General features: G+C 45.7%; 1 long non-coding RNA gene across 1 annotated transcript; it reads right to left on the bottom strand.

Moving 5' to 3' along the window:
* Positions 1–12,525: 12,525 nt before the first annotated feature.
* LOC138984405 (uncharacterized) lies at positions 12,526–17,660 on the bottom strand. Its single transcript, XR_011461671.1, has 3 exons — positions 17,437–17,660; positions 13,311–13,469; positions 12,526–13,162 (listed from the first exon to the last, which is right to left on the bottom strand). It is a non-coding gene; the product is annotated as an uncharacterized lncRNA (long non-coding RNA).
* Between the last annotated feature and the right edge of the window lie 3,805 nt (positions 17,661–21,465).

Below are 21,465 nucleotides of genomic sequence, written 5' to 3'. Positions count from 1 at the left end.
CTCTGCTACCAGCAAGCCGTACCCTGCTCTCAGAGGTCTTAGTTTTCTTATGTTCATGGTGTGTGTTAGTTGCTCAGTCGTGTCCGACTCTTTGCAACCCCATGGACTGTGGCCTGCCAGCCTTCTCTGTCCATGGGAATTCTCCAGGCAAGAAGACTGGATTGGGTTGCTTGCCCTCCTCCAGGATACCTTCCTGACTCAGGGATCGAACCCATGTCTCCTGCATTACAGGCGGATTCTTTATCACTGAGCCACTGGGGAAGCCTAGTATGTTAAATAATTCAGTGTAAAATACAGTAGTCAGGCTCTTAGTCATCACCCAGAGAGGTGGTTTGGAAGTTGGAAAGCTGGGGTCTAAAACAGAATATTGCCAGTGAGGCAAGGGTGGCTCAGAGAAGTGACTGGTTTGCTCAAGAACACACACTAGTTAGTGTCAGAGCCCAAACTTGAGCGCAAATCTGTACCTACTTCTCATTTGCTCCATGACCTGCAGTAAAAGCCCTTAATTCCTCCTGGACTTCAGTTTCAGATCAGATCAGTCGCTCAGTCGTGTCCGACTCTTTGCGACCTCATGAATCGCAGCATGCAGGGCCTCCCTGTCCATCACCAACTCCCAGAGTTCACTCAGACTTACATCCATCGAGTCAGTGATACCATCCAGCCATCTCATCCTCTGTCGTCCCCTTCTCCTCTTGCCCCCAATCCCTCCCAGCATCAGAGTCTTTTCCAATGAGTCAACTCTTCACATGAGGTGGCCAAAGTACTGGAGTTTCAGCTTTAGCATCATTCCTTCCAAAGAAATCCCAGGGCTGATCTCCTTCAGAATGGACTGGTTGGATCTCCTTGCAGTCCAAGGGACTCTCAAGAGTCTTCTCCAACACCACAGTTCAAAAGCATCAATTCTTCAGCGCTCAGCCTTCTTCACAGTCCAACTCTCACATCCATACATGACCACAGGAAAAATCATAGCCTTGACTAGACGAACCTTTGTTGGCAAAGTAATGTCTCTGCTTTTGAATATGCTATCTAGGTTGGTCATAACTTTCCTTCCAAGGAGTAAGCGTCTTTTAATTTCTTGGCTGCAGTCACCATCTGTAGTGATTTTGGAGCCCAGAAAAATAAAGTCTGACACTGTTTCCACTGTTTCCCCATCTATTTCCCATGAAGTGGTGGGACCGGATGCCATGATCTTCGTTTTCTGAATGTTGAGCTTTAAGCCAACTTTTCACTCTCCATTTTCACTTTCATCAAGAGGCTTTTGAGTTCCTCTTCACTTTCTGCCATAAGGGTGGTGTCATCTGCATATCTGAGGTTATTGATATTTCTCCCGGCAATCTTGATTCCAGCTTGTGCTTCTTCTAGTCCAGCGTTTCTCATGATGTACTCTGCATATAAGTTAAATAAACAGGGTGACAATATACAGCCTTGACGAACTCCTTTTCCTATTTGGAACCAGTCTGTTGTTCCATGTCCAGTTCTAACTGTTGCTTCCTGACCTGCATACAAATTTCTCAAGAGGCAGATCAGGTGGTCTGGTATTCCCATCTGTTTGAGAATTTTCCACAGTTTATTGTGATCCACACAGTCAAAGGCTTTGGCATAGTCAATAAAGCAGAAATAGATGTTTTCCTGGAACTCTTTTGCTTTTTCCATGATCCAGCGGATGTTGGCAATTTGATCTCTGGTTCCTCTGCCTTTTCTAAAACCAGCTTGAACATCAGGAAGTTCACGGTTCACATATTGCTGAAGCCTGGCTTGGAGAATTTTGAGCATTACTTTACTTTTCTACAAAAGCTGTGATCCCTTGGTTTAGTTGCTAAATGATATCTGACTCTTTCAACCCCATGGACCAAAGCCCACCCGGCTCCTCTATCTATGGGCTTTCCCTGGGAAGAATACTGGAGTGGGTTGCCGTTTCCTTCTCCAGTTATATGATCCCTTATAACTCTAAAACTGTGTGACTCAAAAGACATTTTAATTATCTTTATTTGAATATCCTTAATGTAAAAAGTGACTCTAAATTCTTAGTTTAGACTCTAAATACCTAATATTTGTCACTTAACATGTGTTCTCAAATATTATCAGGGTATCTTTTGATGGGTGTGCTAACTCCCTAACTAGATTCTATGTTTTCCATGATATCAAGGTGCATTGTATTCTCATATAGGCCCAACATGGTGTTTCATACTTGGAAGGTTATAAATATTTCTTAATTAATCATAGTGCTCTGATGTAATAATACATAATGATAAATTGTAATATATATATTGATATATATAATGCTGTATAATAATTAATATGATGGCATATATAATATCATTTGTTAAACTCTTCCTATGTACCAGTCACCAGGGCTTCCTTGGTGGCTTAGTAGTAAAGAATCTGATGGCCAATGCAGGATTCGTGGGTTCAATCCCTGGGTCAGGAAGATCTCCTGGAAAAGGAAATGGCAACCCACTCCAGAATTCTTGCCTGGGAAATCCCATGGACAGAGGAGCCGGGCGGGCTACATTGCTTGGGGTCGCAGAGTCAGACATGACTTAGCGACTAAACAGCAAGAGTAACATCAGTGTGTCAGGCATTGTGCTAAATGCTTTACATTTGTTACCTCATTTAATTCTGACCACAACCCTTCTTGGTATACTTCTATGCTTAATTTCAAAGAAGGAAACAGACCTTTGGATCAGTAAAATGACTCGCCTGGAGTCACACAACTGGAAGCTACCAAGATCTGTTTGTTGTAGAGCCAGGATCTTAACCACTGTGCCAGAGGGCCTCCAGAGTATCTTGGCTCTGAATGGAACCAGCACTACTTCAAGAGTGGGTGTGAGAACATAAATACAATTACTGGTAAAGCAGGTTCTGACCACATACCCTGAAGCCCTATCCATCACCACTCTCTGCTCCCTCCCTCCAAAATAAATAATAATAATACAACCCAGCTTAGGCTGCAGCAGAGACAGTAGTTAGCTACAAGCCAGCAACCATTAGCCCTTCCTCCTCTGTACCTAAATCCAAATTTGTTCTCCCACTTTACAGAACTGTGAACTTCAGGGGAAACCTAGCTTTTCCCTAGCCCCTGCAGGCAGTGGAGGTGGTAAATCTTGACTTAGTTTAAGATGATTCAGTCCTCTTGACCAAACTGCTCTTTTTAGGCATGGGCAAGTAATGCAATTCTATCCAGTGAAATTTGAGCAGCAGTTTTTAAATTTTCATTTATGTAAGCGTGACTGGTCCCTGAGTACTTAAATTCGGATTCCATCTTCACCATTTTCTAACTCGATGGGTTTGGGCAAGTTTACTAACGCTTTCCTGGACTTCAGGTTCTTCAACTGAAACATAATTATGGCACTCTCTCAGAGTCAGTGTCAAGACTCACAATGTTACGTGCAGGGAACTGTACCTGATGCATAGTAAGGGCTCAGGAAGCAGCTGTTGTATTTGTTCTCCTTTGTTGCACAACTAATTGCCCCCAGATTTAGAGGCTGAAAACAGCTGATCGGTGGATGAAGAACCTGGGAGCGACTGGGAGGCTCTGGCTGTCTGACAGAGGTGTTGGTCAGGGCTGTGGTCGTTGCCTGGGAAATCTTCCAGGCTCACCCATGCTCATCACACAGCTGCCTGTGACACAGTAGCTGATGTCCACCATTTCCACAGAAGCAGGTGATTCAAAAGAGACAACACCCAAGACAGAAGCCACAGTCTTTTTTTATCTCCAAAGTGGCACCCTATTACTTCTGTCAAATTCTACTCATTAGAAGCAAGGTAGTAACTCTAGCCCATTTTCAAGGAGACGAGATGGCACAAAGGTGTGAACTCTAAGAGGTGAGACTACTGGGGGCCACTGCAGAGGCGATGACAGCTACTGGTTGGTTTTTGTGTGTGTTTGTTTTACAGAGTCTACACTTTTGTTACTTCTCCTTTGTACTTTCCCTTTAAATGATACAATTCCTCTATTAGACCCAAGTTAAAAAAAAAAGATCCTCCATGACATTGCTTGTCTCCAATTTAACTCTTTCATGTATCAGAGTAATAAACAGATTTGTTCTTTGTCCCTTCTAAAGCCTGCCATGGGTCCTCTTAGGTTTTACAAGCAGCGTATGTTCAGCATTTTAGAGTTACAAGCATAATTGCCTCCTCAGTCTCTTTCTACTTCAAGCAGTAAATACCCAGCTGCTTCCCTGTCTCTGATTTCCTTCTGATCTCACCTTCTTCCCTTTAGGGAGAAGCAATATCCTCCAGGGCCCCTAACACTCCCATCCTCCTGGGAGTGGAGAGGAGACTTTGTCCCACAAGCTTTGGCTTCTCAGATACTATTCCTTCAGTATGCAGCGAAAGCACTTTTCTGTCTCAAGCAACAGGTGGGATCTTGGTTCCCCAACCAAGGATGTGACCCACACCCCTTTGCAATGGAAGCTCAGAGCCTTAACCACTGGACCACCAGTAAAGTCCAAAAAAAAAGCTTTTAAAATGTGCATTCTTAAAATAAATAAATAAATAAATAAAATAAAATGTGCATTCTTTTGTAGTTAGGGATAAATTGGTAGATTGGGATTGACATATACACACTACCATATATAAAATAAATAACTAAAAACAACCCACTGTATAGCTCAGGGGACTCAGTACTGTGTGATGATGATTATGGGAAAAGAATCCGAAAGGAGTGGAGGGACTTTTCCTGGTGGCCCCAGGGGTTAAGACCCCAGGCTTCCATTGGAGGAGTCACAGGCTGATCCCTGGTCAGGGACCTAAGATCAAGTAGCATGCCCAGGGGTATGGCCAGAAAAAAAAAAGAGAGAGAGAGAGAGAAGTAATATTATTTTATAAAAAATAAAATAAAAAAGAGTGGATATATGCATATATATAACTGATTCACTCTGTTGCACACCTGAAACTAACACAACATTGTAAATCGACTATGCTCCAATAAAAGCTAATTTAAAAAATAATAAAATGTGCACTCCTTTAACCTAATGTATTCCATTTATAGAAATGTATCCTAAGATACTAAGAATGGCCCCAAAGAATGGTTTTCCATTGCAATAATTTTTAATCATTGTGAAAAAAGTTGGAAACTAAATGCATCAATAAAAAGTGATGTGCATGTGTGGGTGCTCAGTAGCTTCAGTCGTGTCTGATTCTTTGCGATCCCATGAACTGTAGCCTGCCAGGCTCCTCTGTCCATGGGGATTCTCCAGGCAAGAATACTGGAGTGGGTTGTCGTTTCCTCCTCCAGGGGATCTTCCAGACCCAGGGATTGAACCCACGTCTCTTATGTCTCCTGCATTGGCAGGTGGGTTCTTTACTATTAGCACCAAGTTGAGTACATTAAGCCATGTACAAAGGGCTACAGAATCTGCAGCGATTAAAACACAATTGTACTGGGTGAAGCCATAAGCAATTGTTGTTTTTGTAGTTCAAAACTGGTTAAATTTTGGTAATTCATACGGTTCAGCCAAACAGAAGAATATTTTTTGATATACAAATAGATTTACAGCCTACTGAGTGAAAAAAAGTCGAGTACCACAGTATTTATGGAACGATCTCATTTTTGTGTTGACAAACACACACAAATATATTTGTGAAGAAAAAATCCAGCAAAGCACACATCAAAATGTTAACAGTAGTTGTCTTTGGGGCGCAGAATTATCCTTGTTCCAAAAATGAAGTTTCTGCTTTTTTTCCAGTCAATACTTCCTATTGGTGTAATGTTTACAGATTTGTAAATGAGTAAACTAGAACCTCAAAAAAGCATAAGATGCTAAACTCCAAGAGGCCAACCCTACATTCTTATTTTTCATAGTAATGGGTAATGCATTAAGCACAGCAGAAGCTAAACAGCTTTTCCGCAGGGAGCGGACGTGCCAGGCCCAGTCGGCAGGAGCGGAGTCTTCCCGTGCAGGGATGGCCAAGCCTCGGATGCTCCAAGGACAGGCTTCTCTAAGTGACTGCTCCCGGTTTGGGAAAGCAGAGAGACAGAAGAAACGTGCATGTCCCTCAGGACTTCTGTACCGCATTTGCTCTCTCTTCTTCCAGCCATAGCCCGGGTTTTGCTTGGGGATTCTCTCCGCCATAGCTTAGCCATAGTCTAGGGGTGGATGCGTGACCCAGACTTGAACTAACCAGCGAGTCACATTCGTGCAAAGTGAGCACGTGACCCGAGAGAAGCCGCGGAAAAATGAACTCCAGCTCCTCTGCGCCCTCTGCCGGCCTTTCTGATGAATTTTTCTTTATCCTTTATTTTAAAAATTAAATTTTAAGACTGACGTATAGTTGGTGGCGAGTCTTCCCTAGTAGCTCAGTTGGTAAAGAATACGCCTGCAATGCAGGAGACCCCAGTTTGATTCCTAGGTTGGGCAGATCCCCTGGAGGAAGGCATGGCATGCCTGGAAAATCCTCATGGACAGAGGAACCTGGTGGACTACAGTCCTTGGAGGTACAAAGACGCGACTGAGCAACTAAGCACAGCACACCGTTGTCGGCTCAGTGGTCAAGAACTCGCTTGCCAACGCAAGTTCAATCCCTGGGCTGGGAAGATCCCCTGGAGAAGGGAATGAATGGCTACCCACTCTAGTATTCTTGCCTAGGTAATCTAATGGACAGAGGAGCCTGGCGGGCTGCAGTTCATGCGCTCACAGAAGAATTGGACACTGAGCAAGTAAAACAACAGATAGTCGATTTCCAATGTTGTGCCTGTTGAATTTTAAATTCAGTTATATCGCATTACTTTCTTCTCACTCACCCATATTGTGTGATTATTCCATTTTTATTCATTTTCTGTTCTTATTCCATGGCTGTATTACTTTTACCACGATGATCTATTCCTGCCTAATTAATCACCTCAAAACTAGTGGCTTGAAACAATAAAGATCACATATTATCTTTCTCCGTTTCCATGGGTCGGGAACTCAGACAGGGCTGAGCAGGTATGGCCTGTTTCTTTTACATGATGTCTGGGCCCTCGGCAGAAAGACCCTGAGGCTGGGGACCTAGAATCACCTGAAGTCTCCTCACACCCTTGTCTGGCCAGTGACACTGAGGTCAGGGACCCACGGGCAGGTGGTGGCTGGTATCTGCCAGAACACAGCATTTTGTCTGCCAGGCCTTTCCAGGTGCGCTTCCTTGAAATGTGAATCAGAACCCCAGACAAGACTATATACAACCCTTGGTTGTTATGCCTCTAAAGTCTATTTTTTTAATTATTTTTTAAAATATTTATTTTAATTGGAAGATGATTACAATATTGTGATGGTTTTTGCCATATGTCAACATGAAGCCTCTGAATTTTCCTAAAGTGCCCCTCCCTTTTTCCATGCCATGGCCTTGTTGAATCTCCAATGTTAGAAGACATATAAGAAACACTTTTATATTCCCCAGACTATCTCAGCATGGCCTGTAGAGAGTCTAAGGGGTGGCACTGGTCTTTGCTAGAAAGGCTGCAGATGTGACTTGGAGTCTAGTGGAGTTGTTTTAGCCTCAGATGTCAGACTGCAGCCCTTGGTGTTTCATTCCCACAGCAACCCCTGTACTCTGAAATACAGACTTTTGATAGAGACATGTTTTCCTCCCAGACTTTTGAATAACCCTATCCATGCAAAGTTATCTTTGGATCAAATGAGATCCAGGAGAAGGCAGGGACCCAAAATACTGAATTCTTTCTGCAGGGGCCATGGTGCCCCGTGGACGCCCTGCAACACTCCCTTAAGCTGACATACAAAGTACTTCTAAAGCAAAAAGACTGAAGAATTCTCTGCTTGAATTCTTGTTTCAGAGTATTACTGAGATAAGTATGAGACAAGCGGATTCACCTTTGGTGGGGAGCCTTGTACCTCCTTCTTGTATGAGGATTTGCCCACTGCATTCCCTGAAAGCTCAGTTAGTAAAGAATCCTCCTGCAATGCAGGAGACCCTGGTTTGATTCCTGGGTCAGGAAGATCCACCGGAGAAGGAATAGGCTACCCACTCCAGTATTCTTGGGCTTCCCTTGTGGCTCAGTTGGTAAAGAATCCGCCCGCAATGCAGGAGACCTGAGTTCGATCCCTGGGTTGGGAAGATCCCCTGGAGAAGGGAAAGGCTACCCACTCCAGTATTCTGGCCTGGAGAATTCCATGGATTGTATAGTCCATGGGGTCACAAAGAGTCAGACATGACTGAGTGACTTTCACTTCACTTAGTTTCCCAGGACAGCTGGAACAATGTCCTAAAACAACAGAAATGGATTGTCTCACAGTCTGGAGGCGAAAAGTCAAAAGCAAGGAGGCTGTACCGCCAGCTCTCTGAAGGTGCCAGAGAAGGATCAGTTGCACGCTGCACTCTCTCTTTTTAAAAAAAATAATTGCATTTATTTTTATTTTTGGTTGTGCTGGGTCTTTGGTGCTGTGTGGGCTTTCTCTGGTTTCGCAAAGTGAGGGCTGCTCTCAAGCTGTGGTGCGTGAGCCTCTCTTGCTGTGGAGCACGGGCTCCAGGGTGCATGGACTTCAGTAGTTGCCGTTCTCAGGCCTAGAGCACTGGCTCGGTAGGTGTGGCTTAGTTGGGCTTAGTTGCTCCACAGCTTGTGGGATCTTCCCGGACCAGGAATCGAACCCGTGTCTCCTGGGGATTCTTTACCACTGAGCCACCAGGGAAGCCCCATGCCTCCGTGTAGCTTCTGGTGGTGTCCAGCAATCTTCAGCAGTCCTTGCTTGTAGACGCATCACCCAGTCTCTGCCTCTGTCATCACATGGCTTTCTCTCCATGTATTTCTCAGTTTTCTTTTCTTAGAAGAGCACCAGTCATTGGATCAGGGCCCACACTAATCCAGTATGACCTTATTCTAACCAATTACATCTTCTGGTTGTTGTTCAGTCACTAAGTCGTGTCCAACTCTTTGCGACCCCATGGACTGCAGCACGCCAGGCTTCCCTACCCTTCAGTATCTCCCAGAATTTTCTCAAACTCATGTCCATTGAGTTGATGATGCCTTCCAACTATCTCATCCTCTCTCACCCCCTTTTCCTTTATATCTGCAAAATTGCTATTTCAAATAAGATCACATTCTGTGGTTCCAGGTGAACATGAATCCTTGGAAGACCCTATTCAATTCAGAGCCCTGACCCTGAGTCTGATGAGAATGCAAAAGATGTGGAACCCACCCACTTTTATAGTCTGAGAACACCTGATACACACTTTCCCAGTCTCCCTGTCAGGCACACTCATGTGTGTGGACTGGGCTTTGCCAGTGGACACCCCCACAGAGGATTTTGTATCTGGAGCTGGAGTTCTTTCGTAAAGAATCACAGGAAGAGAAATTCTTCTAGCTGGTCAAGTGTATTTGTCAGCCTTGGTGGCTCAGACGGTAAAGTGTCTGTCTCCAATGCGGGAGACTCAGGTTTGATCCCTGGATTGGGAAGATCCCCTGGAGAAGGAAATGGCAATCCACTCCAGGACTATTGCCTGGAAAATCCCATGGACAGAGGAGCCTGGTAGGCTACAGCCCATGGGGTTGCAAAGAGTCGGACACGACTGAGCGACTTCACTTTCACTTTCTCTTTCTTTATAGGTAACATATATTGGGCTTCCCAGGTGGCTCAGTGGTAAAGAATCCACCTGCCAATGCAGGAGATGCAGATTTGATCCCTAGGTCGGGAAGATCCCCTGGAGGAGGAAATGGCAACCTACTCCAGTATTCATGCCTGGGAAATTCCATGGACAGAGGACCCTGGTGGGCTACAGTCCATGGGATCAAAAAGAGTTGAACACGACTGAGCAAGTGAGCAAGCACAAAGGCATGGGTACCAAGTACTGGTGCTTAGTCCCTCAGTCATGTCCGACCTTTTGTGACCCCATGGACTGTAGCCCACCAGGCTCCTCTGTCCATGGGGAGTCTCCAGGCAAGAATACTGGAGTGGGTTGCCATGCCCTCCTCCATGGGTAGGGGATCTTCCCAACCCAGGGATTGAACCCAGGTCTCCTGCATTGCAGGCAGATTCTTTACTGTCTGAGCCACCAGGGAAGCCTCAACAAGTACCACCCCCACCCACCTAATCTCAGTGGTTTCCAACAGCCCCAAACATGGGTTTCTCATTCATGGTTCTGTGGCTGGACTGTGCCTTGGCTGGTTTCTCCCGGGAGCCCCCGGGCTGGGCTCCAAGATGTTTGCTGGGATCAGGAGTTACTCCATGTTTTTCCAGAACTTGGGCTGCAGGAACAGCAGCTCCCTGGAGTAGGCTCTTCTCATACAAGAAGGCAGGAGCGCAAGAGCAGGGCAGAAACACTGCTCAGAAAGGGCACACAGTCACCTTTCCCAAATTCCGTGTGTCAGTGCAGGTCACACAACCAAGCCCCAAATCAGCAAGGCAGGCAGGCATAGGATGGAAGAGGGGTGAAGGAATTCTTCCTGGAAAATAACAGAATTGGACTTCCCTGGTGGTACAGTGGATGAGAATCCACCTGCCAATGCAGGGGACACGGGTTCAATTCCTGGTCTGGGAAGATTCCACATGCTACGGAGCAACTAAGCCTGTGTACCGCAACTACTGAGAGCTTCTCTGCCGGCTCAAACAGTAAAGAATCTGCCTGCAATGCAGGAGACTGGGTTTGATCCCTGAGTAGGGAGGATCCCCTGGAGAAGGGAACGGCAACCCACTACAGTATTCTTCCCTGGAGAATCCCATGGACAGAGGAGTCTGGCGGGCTACAGTCCGTGGGGTCGCAAAGAGTCGGACATGCCTGAGCAACTCACACTTTGCTTTCACTTTCACCGCAACCGCTGAGCCTGTATGCTGCAGCTGCGTGTAGCCTGCATGCTGAGCTTCTAAAATTCATGTGCCTGAAGCCTGTGCTCCATAACAATGAGAAGCCTGCGCACTGCAGCCGAGCAGTAGCCCCCTGCTCTCTGCAACTAGAGAAAGTCTGCATGAAGCAATGAAGACCCAGCACAACCAAAAAAGAAAATAACAGAATCTACCACACCAGGGCAGCAACATAAGATGCTAGATGGCAGCGGGTGTCCTTTCTGGGCTGGTTCTGGGCTGTGATCCTACCAGTATTTCTGGGCCAATTTCTAATTTTGGTTCTCAAGCCAGTTCTGTGAGCCTCTGGTCGGTTCCTTTTCAGTTTCAGTCAGTGGCTTCTGTGGCTTGTGACTCAGGATTTCATCCCGTTAACTCCTCCCTGGCCTTAAACATGGCTTGGGGGTCTCCAGCCTAGTGTTTCTCAGTCCCAAGCCCACCCATCTGCCTGCTCTGGAGATGGAACTCTGAAAATCACATTGCAGACCTTGCCAGCTGACTTTCTGATGGGTCCAGCCCATCTAGAGAAAGGTTGGCAGGGAGGAAGCGAGGAGGGGTATCTTTTCTACTGCTTGAAGCCCTTGTCCGAGTTGTCTTGGAACTGCGGTTTGTCCCAGCCTCCAGATTTCTCCAGCATCTCCGAGCCTGCTCCCTTGTGTCTTGTGCTGTGTTCCTGCAGTGGTGGGGCAGTGCCCCCTCCTGGGGGGTGTTTTCTGATGCAGTTTATTGGTGCTTGGATCATCTCTAATCATCGCTCCAGGTTGCAAACCTCCACTCAAGTTTGTCATGTCCCAACTAAGTACAGCCCTGGACCTTCTTCCAAGCCCTGCCTGTGGGTGGCCAGGCATGCCCTTGGGGCCTCCAGAGTCCTGGAGCATTTCAGGGAGGCATCGGCAGTGCATAGTCATCATGGACAGAACACAGTCCTGTGGCATTGCCGGGCGTTGTCCCTGCCGGGAACCTGATCGGTCCTGCGTGCAGACCACAGAGGCGTCTGTATCCAGAACCTCCCAGGAGAAGCTGGTGAGGTTCCAGCAAGGCCCCGGGGACTCAATAGGGCTTCACACGCAGCCCTTCCCACTTAATCCCTTTGCACAAAAGCCCTAGTCTCTCTCCCTTTCCTGGTAGAGCCTTGATGGGCCAATAAAACTGGACACTAAATCATTATCCACTGAAAAACTAGTTTCCCTTGCCCTGAGGGCTGGAAGGACTCATTCTTCATCTACTACTGGAAAGGGAAGGGAAATATTCAGAAATATTTGCCCCGAGGGGATGTGCTTGGGGTGGGGGTAGGGGGAGACTCCCTTCCTAGACTGTGTTGAATCCTTCCAAAGCAGGGAAGAAAAACAAAACTGTTAAATTTTCCTATTTAGAAAGTTCATACGCTGCCCCAGCTTTTAAACGAAAATAAACTTAAAAATACAAACAAAAAGTCATGAACTTCGAATTAACATTAAATCAACGTGATGGATGATGTTTTACCAACACTAGATTACTGTGAATCACTGGTGTGTGGTTTACTGGGAGAAAGATGTTTTTTCAACTTGACTTTTTTTTTGGATAATGGACCATTATTTGAGTCACTGACATTTTCACTGTCGATTTTTTTTTTGGTCTTGAATAATAAACTCCTTTTAAACCACCTATCTATTATTTTAATGAGTCAATCAATTTAATTGTGCAGTCTGCCAAATATAATCAGAAAATATTTTTTAAAGTATTTAATGAAATTCTTTTATTGTTTTTACTACATTTAACTGCTAATGCATATTGTTGCAAGTTGGATGGGAAGAAGATGACAGCTGCAAAGTCTATCATCTTGTAAGACCACACAATTCTCTTGCCATCTTTCTCTCTTTGAACTCTGGTGAAGCATTTGTCTTCAATGATATAGCACACTGATTCATCTGCCATGAACATGACCTTAATCCAAATGGAAAAGCAGGTTTAACATGGTGAAGCGGCAGTTGGTTCTGGTGTGGTCATCTAGGTGATCCAAAAGTGAAAACAGAACATTCAAAACTTTTGGTAGAACTCATAACCCCCCAGGAATATGCCTGTGGACCTCAAGTTGAGAAGCACCACCCAGAATTCCATAGGGGAAAAAAAAGAGGGATTGCTCAGTGGCTATGTGCATGAGCCCGGGAGATTCTCTCTGCTGACCAGCAGAAACAGCCTGGGAAGCACCCAGTAGGTGGAAGGATGTGGGGGTGAGTTTCCAGCCACACGTGCAGACACCTCCTACACATCTGAGGAGGAGGCAGCCTCCTCCAGAAAGCTGGTCGCAATCCTGGCCAGAGTAACAACATAAGATACACGGTTGCCTTTCCACTGTCCTTCCTGGAGACTCGAGCTGTAAATTTCCCCAAGAAGGCTGAAATGAGTATGGTCTGAAAAAAATAGAAGGAAAATAAACAGTAAATAATAAAGACTGCTTTGACTCTCCATGAGCAATACTTTACAGAGCGACAGGCAAACACATATGTTGGATTTTCTGGTTCAGCTCCGGTCTGTTCTTCTTTCTATGAAGTGTCCTACCAGGAATTCCCCGGCGGTCCAGTGGTTATGACTCTGTGCATTCACTGCCAAGTTCCTCTGGTTGAAGAGCTAAGATCCCATAAGTCGTGCAGCCAAAAAAAAAAAAAAATTGAAAAATACTTCTCCTTGATTAGAAAAGTCAGATTCATCATAAAAAATCTGGAAAACACAATAAAGTGGGTAGGAATCAAACAAATTTCTACAGCTCAGAGATAATCATCACCAACTTAAAAAAATTTTTTTTTACTTGAAGTAGAGTTGGCTTACAATATTGTGTTAGTTTCTGGTGTACAGTCGAGTGATTCAGTTATGCATATGTATATCTTTTTTTTGGTTCTTTTCCATTACAGTGCATTACAAGATATTGAATATATTTCCCTGTACTACGCAGTAGATCCTGTTCATCTGTTTCACATGTCGTAGTTTGTATCTGCTGATCCCAGACTCCTAATGCATCCCTCCCCTGCCCTTTTCCCCTTTGGTAACTGTAAGTTTGTTTTCTATGTCTGTGAGTCTGATTCTGTTTAGCAAATAAGTTCCTTTGTATAATTTTTTAGAATTCACATACAAGTGTGATATCAATGATATTTGTCTTTCTCTGTGTGACTTGCCTCACTTAGTATGATCATCTCTGGGTCCATCCATGTTGTGGCAAATGGTATTATTTCATTCTTTTTTATGGCTGAGTAATAGTCCATTATAGGGCTTCCCAGGTGACCCTATAAGGGGGCAGGTGGCCCTAAAAGAATCCACCTCCAACACAGGAGACACAGATTCATCCCTGATTGGGAACATCCTCTGGAGAAGCGAATGGCTACCCACTCTGGTATCCTTGCCTGGAGAATCTCATGGACAGAAGAGCCTGGCAGGCTATAGTTCATGGGGTCGCAAAGAGTCGGACACGACTGAGCATGCCTGCACCTATATATCTCTCACGTTTTCTTTTTATCTGTTCGGTTGTCAGTGGACACTTAGGTTGCTACTACTTCCACATCTTGGCTATTGTAAATAGTACTGCAGTGAACACCAGGGTGCATGTATCTTTTTTTTTTTTTTTTTTAAATTAAAGTTTTCTCCAGATATGGGCCCAGGAGCGGGATTGCTGGGCAATTTGGTAACTCAATTTTTAGTTTTCTGAGGAATCTCAATACTGTTTTCCACAGTGGCTGTACCCAATTACCTTCTCACCAACAGTATAAGAGGGTTCCCTTTTCTCCACACCCTCTCCAGCATTTATGACTTATAGACTTTTTGATGATGGTCATTCTGACTGTTTGGAGGTGACACCTCATTGTAGTTTTAATTTGCGTTTCTCTAATAATTAGGGAATGTTGAGCATCTTTTCATGCGCCTATCAGATGCCTTCTTCAGAGAAATGTCTGCTTAACTCTTCTGCCATTTTTCCATTGGGTCATTTGCTTTGTTGTTACTGAGCTGTTTGTATATTTTGGAAAGTAGGCCCTTGTCAGTCGCATCATTTGCAAATATTTTTTCCCTGTCTATAGGTTGTCTTTTCATTTTATTTATTGTTTCCTTTGCTGTGCAAAACTTATATGTTGAATTAGATTCCATTTGTTTATTTTATTTCTTATTGCCTTGGGAGACTGACCTAGGAGAACATTGCTATGACTTATCTTAGAAAGTGTTTTGCCTATGTTTTCTTCTAGGAGCTTTATGGTATTATCTTTAAGTCTTTAAGCCATTTTGAATTTTTTTGTGTGTGTATGGTGTGAGGGAGTGTTCTAACTTTACTGATTTATGTGTGGGATGTCCAACTTTCCCAATACCACTTGCTAAAGACACTGTCTCTTCTATATTGTATAGTCTTGCCTCCTTTGTTGAATTGACCATATGTGTGTGGATACCACTAACTTTCCAAAGTATGTTCCTCCACTCCTTTGTGGTATAAATTTCCTTTCCTAGAATATAGTTATAAATCATACCATGAGTACCATTCGATAGAACTTCCCCTGACCCCTACCAAGCACTATTATGACATAAGCGTTTCTCCCATGATTCACTAGGAAAGCACTCACACTTGAAAATAGATTTTGGAGATTCTATCTTTGTCAGTTCATTACGTAAATGCCAAAAAATGTTTTCATTGAGAAATAATCATAACCGCACAAGAAGTTGAAAAACAGCACACAGCGTTCCATGTACTCTCCGCCAGCTTCCCCTAATGGTGACGTCTTACGTAACTACCGGACGATATCAGGAAATATATTGACGTTGGTACAAATCTATAGAACTTATTCAGATTTAACCAGTTTTTTACATGTGCATGTTATTACCTCAATTTTATTTGACAGAGAAAACCAAGACTCAGATGGGTTTAGCATCTTCCCGAGCTGCCCTGCTCCTGAAGCTGGCATATAGACCTAGGTCTGTCTGATTTGGAAGTCTGCACATTTCTCACTTATTCTGAGGAGTAGAAGGAGCATCACGAGACAAATAATTTTTAGCAGGCGAAACACTGAAAACTTAAACAGCATCTCAGAATTGGTCTTAGTAACAAGGAGATCCAGGCTTGGTTCTACCACTAACTGTAAGATACTGAGAAAACTAAATTTCTATCGGCTTCAGAGTCATGAGCTGTTCTAAGATAGACAGGATGCCCACAGAAGGACAAGTGTATCAAACACACACACACACACACACACACACACACACACACACTGTTGTTTTAATTCCTAAACATAGTAGTCCTCCTAAAAATGTTCTGGATGGAAAAACTTTAATAGAAACTCCTGAGTCTGGAGTTAAAAGGTTTAAGTAAATCGATTGTAGTAGGGTTACATTTGATGTGAATTCGGATTGTGGAAGTCGCAAAGAGTGGGACACGACTGAGCGACTGAACTGAACTGACATAATGGAAGAATATGGGTAAAGCCTGATTCTATGTCCCGTAGTAGAAATACAGAATCCCACCCAATTAAAATATTAATATTAGCCAAGAATCCCTTCATTTCAAAACTGATGGGACTGGAGACTGTACACCATTCATGACTTGGCCACAGGGTGGCGCCACTTCAACGGGTAAGCAAACATGTCTGTTTTATCAGCGTAGAAACCACGGCGGTGTGTGCGGGTGTATTGGGACTTTGGGTTCAAGTGGTCTTAAAAGGGCTGAAGCTGATGTTGTAATACATTGATGTTGTAATCACTTTTGTGGAAAGGTTAGCTGAGCTAGATTGCTATGAAGAAGGCCAATCACTGTGTGCGTGCGCGTGTGCTAAATGGCTTCAGTCGTGTCCGACTCTTTGCGTCCCCATGGACTGTAGCCTGCCAGTCTCCTCTGTCCATGGGATTCTCCAGGCAAGGATACTGGAGTGGGTAGCCATTCGCTTCTCCAGGGGATCTTCCTGACCCAGAGATTGAACCCGCGTCTGTGTCTCCTGAATTGGCAGGCAGGTGCCACTAGCGCCACCTGCTGCTGCTGCTGCTAAGTCGCTTCAGTCGTGTCCGACTCTGTGCGACCCCATAGACGGCAGCCCACCAGGCTCCCCGTCCATGGGACTTTCCAGGCAAGAGTACTGGTGTGAGGTGCCATCACCTGGGAAGCCCCAGTTTATGTGCCAGCGTTCCACACAATAACAGAAATGGTACAGAGAGCAAAGGTCCAATGAAAGCACAAGACTACAATGGTTGTAAAATTTGTTTTCTGAGAATCATGCCCCCGACTTTAGAATGACTTCTGTGGGAAAATAATTCTAAAGAGTACTGAGTGTTAAATGATGTGAATCTTTAGCAACCCATCATTCTTAGGAAATGTGATAGATCAGATTCTAATACCTAAGTGTGGATCAGCTCAGCTCGAAGGGAAGTTCTGACCTACGAGTCTGTCCCAGAAAACCTAATTCCCTTCAAGATACAAGAGAGGAAGCAAGGAATTCCAGTGGTTGGGACTCTATGCTTCTACTGCAGGGGGCATGGGTTTGATTCCTGATCAGGGAACTAAGATCTTGAAAGCCACAAAACCAAAAGAAAAACAAAAAGCCTGAAAACCACAAGAGAAGAAACAGATTTTCGCTCCATTTTGTGCTCATCCCCCTTCCCTCTGCCTGGTTCTCGTTCCCACCCATCCACTTCCACAGCCGAGCTTTTGTCAGTGTCTTTTCCTTACCTCAATAATGAGGAAACTGAGGCTCAGAGAGGTTAAGTAATTTCCCGAAGATCTCACAGCTGGCAATCAGCAGAGTTGGAATTTGAACCTAAGTAAGCTGAGCACCGAAGAATTGATGCTTTTGAACTGTGGTGTTGGAGAAGACTCTTGAGAGTCCCTTGAACTGCAAGGAGATCCAACCAGTCCATTCTGAAGGAGATCAGTCCTGGGTGTTCATTGGAAGGAGTGATGCTAAAGCTGAAACTCCAGTACTTTGGCCACCTCATGCGAAGAGTTGACTCATTGGAAAAGACTCTGATGCTGGGAGGGATTAGGGGCAGGAGGAGAAGGGGATGACAGAGGATGAGATGGCTGGATGGCATCACTGACTTGATGGACATGAGTCTGAGTGAACTCCGGGAGTTGGTGATGGACAGGGAGGCCTGGCGTGCTGCGATTCATGGGGTTGCAGAGAGTCGGAAAGGACTGAGTGACTGAACTGAACTGAACAGATGATACCAAAGCCTGCTCTGTTCCCGTACCATAGGGCTCCTCTACGCTGTGCCTGTGTGGTTACCTCCACCATCAAAACTTCAGCAGGAGCAAACAGGTTGCCTGCCTGTGATGGAGGTGGAGGGAAAGTATTTCTCAGTAAGATAGCATTGCTCTTTCGTAATCTATTTTAATGTGCCAAGCGTCCTTGGATGGAATGATTTTGACGACTGTTTAGGCAGAAGCGGTCACTCCTTTTCTCCAGACGTAATGCCACCATCTGTAATTATCATAGCAATGGTATGTCTGTCAGCAAACCTCTCAGTCACTTGCGAGATTTTATTTAAGTCAGCAGCCTTTTAGTTTCCTGGAGTCAAGGAGAGGTTGATGTAGGCGGGGCAGAAAGGGTAGAAGATGGTGACACAGCAGCAACGGCTGGAACTGCAAATGCTTCCCTACTCTTTGGGAAATTGTAATGTTATTTTTTTCCATCCATTCACCAAACACAGATGAGGAAAGAGAAAGCATGAGACCCTGGATAATTTACTCATTGCCTGATCACAGGCCAGCACCTGCCTTATAAAAACAGCATCATTCTGAAAGTGGGGTGGCTGTGTTCCTGATTGAACTGAAAGTAGAAATGCAATTGATTCTCCTAAGTATGATTATAGGGGATGTACATAACACTTTTTTTTCTCAAAATGCTTTTACATCTGTTATCTTAATTTATCTCTGCACAACATCCTTGCCTTGAACAAACTTATTATAGCACTTATCACCCTGTAGTTAATGTTTAGTGTATATGTCCATCTCTCTTGCTGGTTTATGACCCTCCTTAGGGCAGAGACCCTGCCGGATTTATGCATCTAAATAGCTCGAGCACTTGGCAAAGTATTAGTTAGGGCTCGTGCGTGCTCAGTCGCATCTGACTCTTCATGACCTCATACACTGTAGCACGCCAGGCTCCTTTGTCCATGGAATTTTCCAGGCAAGAATACTGGAGTGAGTTGCCATTTCCCACACCAGTGAATCTTCCCAACCCAGAGATCGAGAACCTGCCTCTCCTGCATCGGCAGGCAGATTCTTTACCACGGAGCCATCTGAGAAGCTCTAGTTAGCACTTGTTTCATTGCAGAAGATAGAAACACACTGGATACAGGTTAAGTAAGGGGTGGGGGGCTTTGTTTCAAGGCGCCCCGGGGTAGGTGTACAGCCTCTGCTTGGCCTAACAGGAATCAGGCTCTCTGGCTATTCCTCATCTCTTGCCTCAGTAACACCTCCTCTTTGAAGAAGTACCTTTCACTCCTTCCTGGTTCCCTGGCTGAGAACCTGGCTGGCAGCATGTCCGGAGTGGCGGTGTAAGTTGGCCAGTCCTGAACCAAGAGCCTTATCACCCTGTCCCAACCTCACCCTTGACTCTTCAGGAGTCAAGACTCTCATTGGTCCAGCCTTGGCGAAGTGTTCACCTCTAGCACAATCAACTGCAGCCAGAGGGGTGTGGTCTAATCTAGGAAGGAGATGGTTGGCATGGTAAGGCGCCTGGTAGTGGCAGGAAGGAACAAGGCACAGTTTCCTGGAAAAAAAAAAAAGAAACAGTAGGGGGCCTCATCTCGGTATACACTTGATGCTCTATAAATGCTTACAGATCCGCCTGGCTCTAAACGTGGCGGGACGCTGGGCTTCTTCCGGTTCCTCAAGCCTGCGGAGCTCTTTCTGGATGCCGGGCTTCCGGATGGCTCTTTCTCACCACCATCCCCATGGCCTCGCTAACTCCAGCTCCCCGTTTGGATCTAGATTCGGGTTCGCTGCTTCTTCATTAGGTGGCCTTTCCTGACCCCGCCCAGAATATCCTGCTCTATGTCTTTAGAACACTCAATGCCTTGCTGTGACTTGTTTAACTCCTGCCCTCCCCCAACCCCCAAGATTGTAAGTTCCAGTGTTCCCAGAGGTCCCAATAGCTCCTGGCCCAGTGGACAGCCCCACAACTTGGAAGTGCGGGCAGCAGGGGCATTCATGCCCTGTTGTTAAGCAAACCTCTGACCAATGGGAGGTGGGAGAAGTGAATAACTTCTTGCCCTTTTACCCTCCATGGACCGTCCTGAGATGAAATTTGTGTAGCTTTTGAGAGGATGGCCCTGGAAGATTAAGTACCCTCATGTTGACAGTTTTCTCCTCACCCACCTCTCTGTGAAGGCACAGGATTTCCACTCTCTGGAACTTCACTCCCTTTTGAACTAGTAGCCAGAGCCTTCCCCTCAGGCTCTGCTTTCTGGGGAACTCAGGCTACGTGGCTACCTCTAGCTGGCATACATGAAAAAATTAAGTGTAGTGGCATTTGGTTAGCACAGTGCTTAAACAAAGTTTCAGAAATCCCACCGGCTCCATCCCTAGGGCCGGCTTTTCCCCATTTTAGTTGTCTTTTTTTTTTCCTTTTGGCCACGCAGCACAGATCTTAGTTCCCCTACAAAGGGATGCAACCTGTGCCCCTGCAGTGGAAACAATGTCCTAACCACTGGCCTGCCAGGGAACGCCTTGGTTTTCTGCTTATCCAAGATTTCTCTGAATGGAGGCAGGGTTGCCACCTGTAGCTCCTGCTTGTTCTCACGCATGAATGGTTCTCTTACCTCTTGGCTTCAGGCTGAGACCAGAGTTGACCCTCATGGTCTGGGATGGGCCCAGGTAGGGTCACGTGTTTTCCTCTGACCCAATCACTGTGGTGGGTAAGGACCAAGATCCTTCTCTGGGTATCCTCTCCTTTTAAGTTTCAGGAGCAGTGATAACGTGCCAGAAGGGGCAAGATGAGGCCCATAAAATACCATGTGGGCTGTGGCATTGGAGAGGGGAGTACCACAGATGCATATGGCAAGGAGTCTATGACCCACCCCCCTTCCCCTCATCCAGTACACACCCAGGGGAGGAGGAGAAGGGATCTGGGTGATCAGGTCCCCAAGCAGTCAGGATGGGAGGCCAGAGCTGGGGTGGACAGGCTCATTTCTACAACGGGCTCTCCCCAGAGCAGCCTCTCCTGTCAGGGCCCTTGAATATAGCTCAGCGCCTCCCCCAACCATGAGGTCCAAGCTGGCACTGGTCGTCTGTGTTCTCCACAGCAGCATCAGGACCTGTCTGCCCTAAAACTCTCAGTTTGGAGGCTTCCCAGGGACCCAGACATGCCTCCACCAAGGGCTGAGTTCACGCAGGGTTGTGGACCCCAGGTAGAAGCAGCCTGGAGGCTCCTCATTTACTACAAGCTTTCAGCCAGGTAGACCCTCCCCTTCCCCTTGGGGAGACACCATCCTAGAGAAGTCTCCTTCTAGAGGTCAGCCAGGACTTTCCAGACACCAGGCCAGAGGCTCCCTCTGGGCTGTCTGCTCAGTCATGGGGTCACCATCCTCCACCATGAGAGCCTTCTGGGCCTCAGTGCTGTGTCTTTGGACACTCTTATTCCCACTGTGATACAGTGTCTGCACCCCCATGGGACCTGGGGCCCTGTGGAGTTGGTTCTCAGCCCCTGGTGCCTGCTGAGAAGTGTCAACATTCATAGAGCACTTACCACCCCAG

Source organism: Bos mutus, chromosome 21, assembly GCF_027580195.1.
Source record: "Bos mutus isolate GX-2022 chromosome 21, NWIPB_WYAK_1.1, whole genome shotgun sequence".
Classification (NCBI taxonomy): domain Eukaryota; kingdom Metazoa; phylum Chordata; class Mammalia; order Artiodactyla; family Bovidae; genus Bos; species Bos mutus.
The sequence above is the reverse complement of the archived record's forward strand: the minus strand, read 5'-3'. Positions and strand labels throughout refer to the sequence as shown.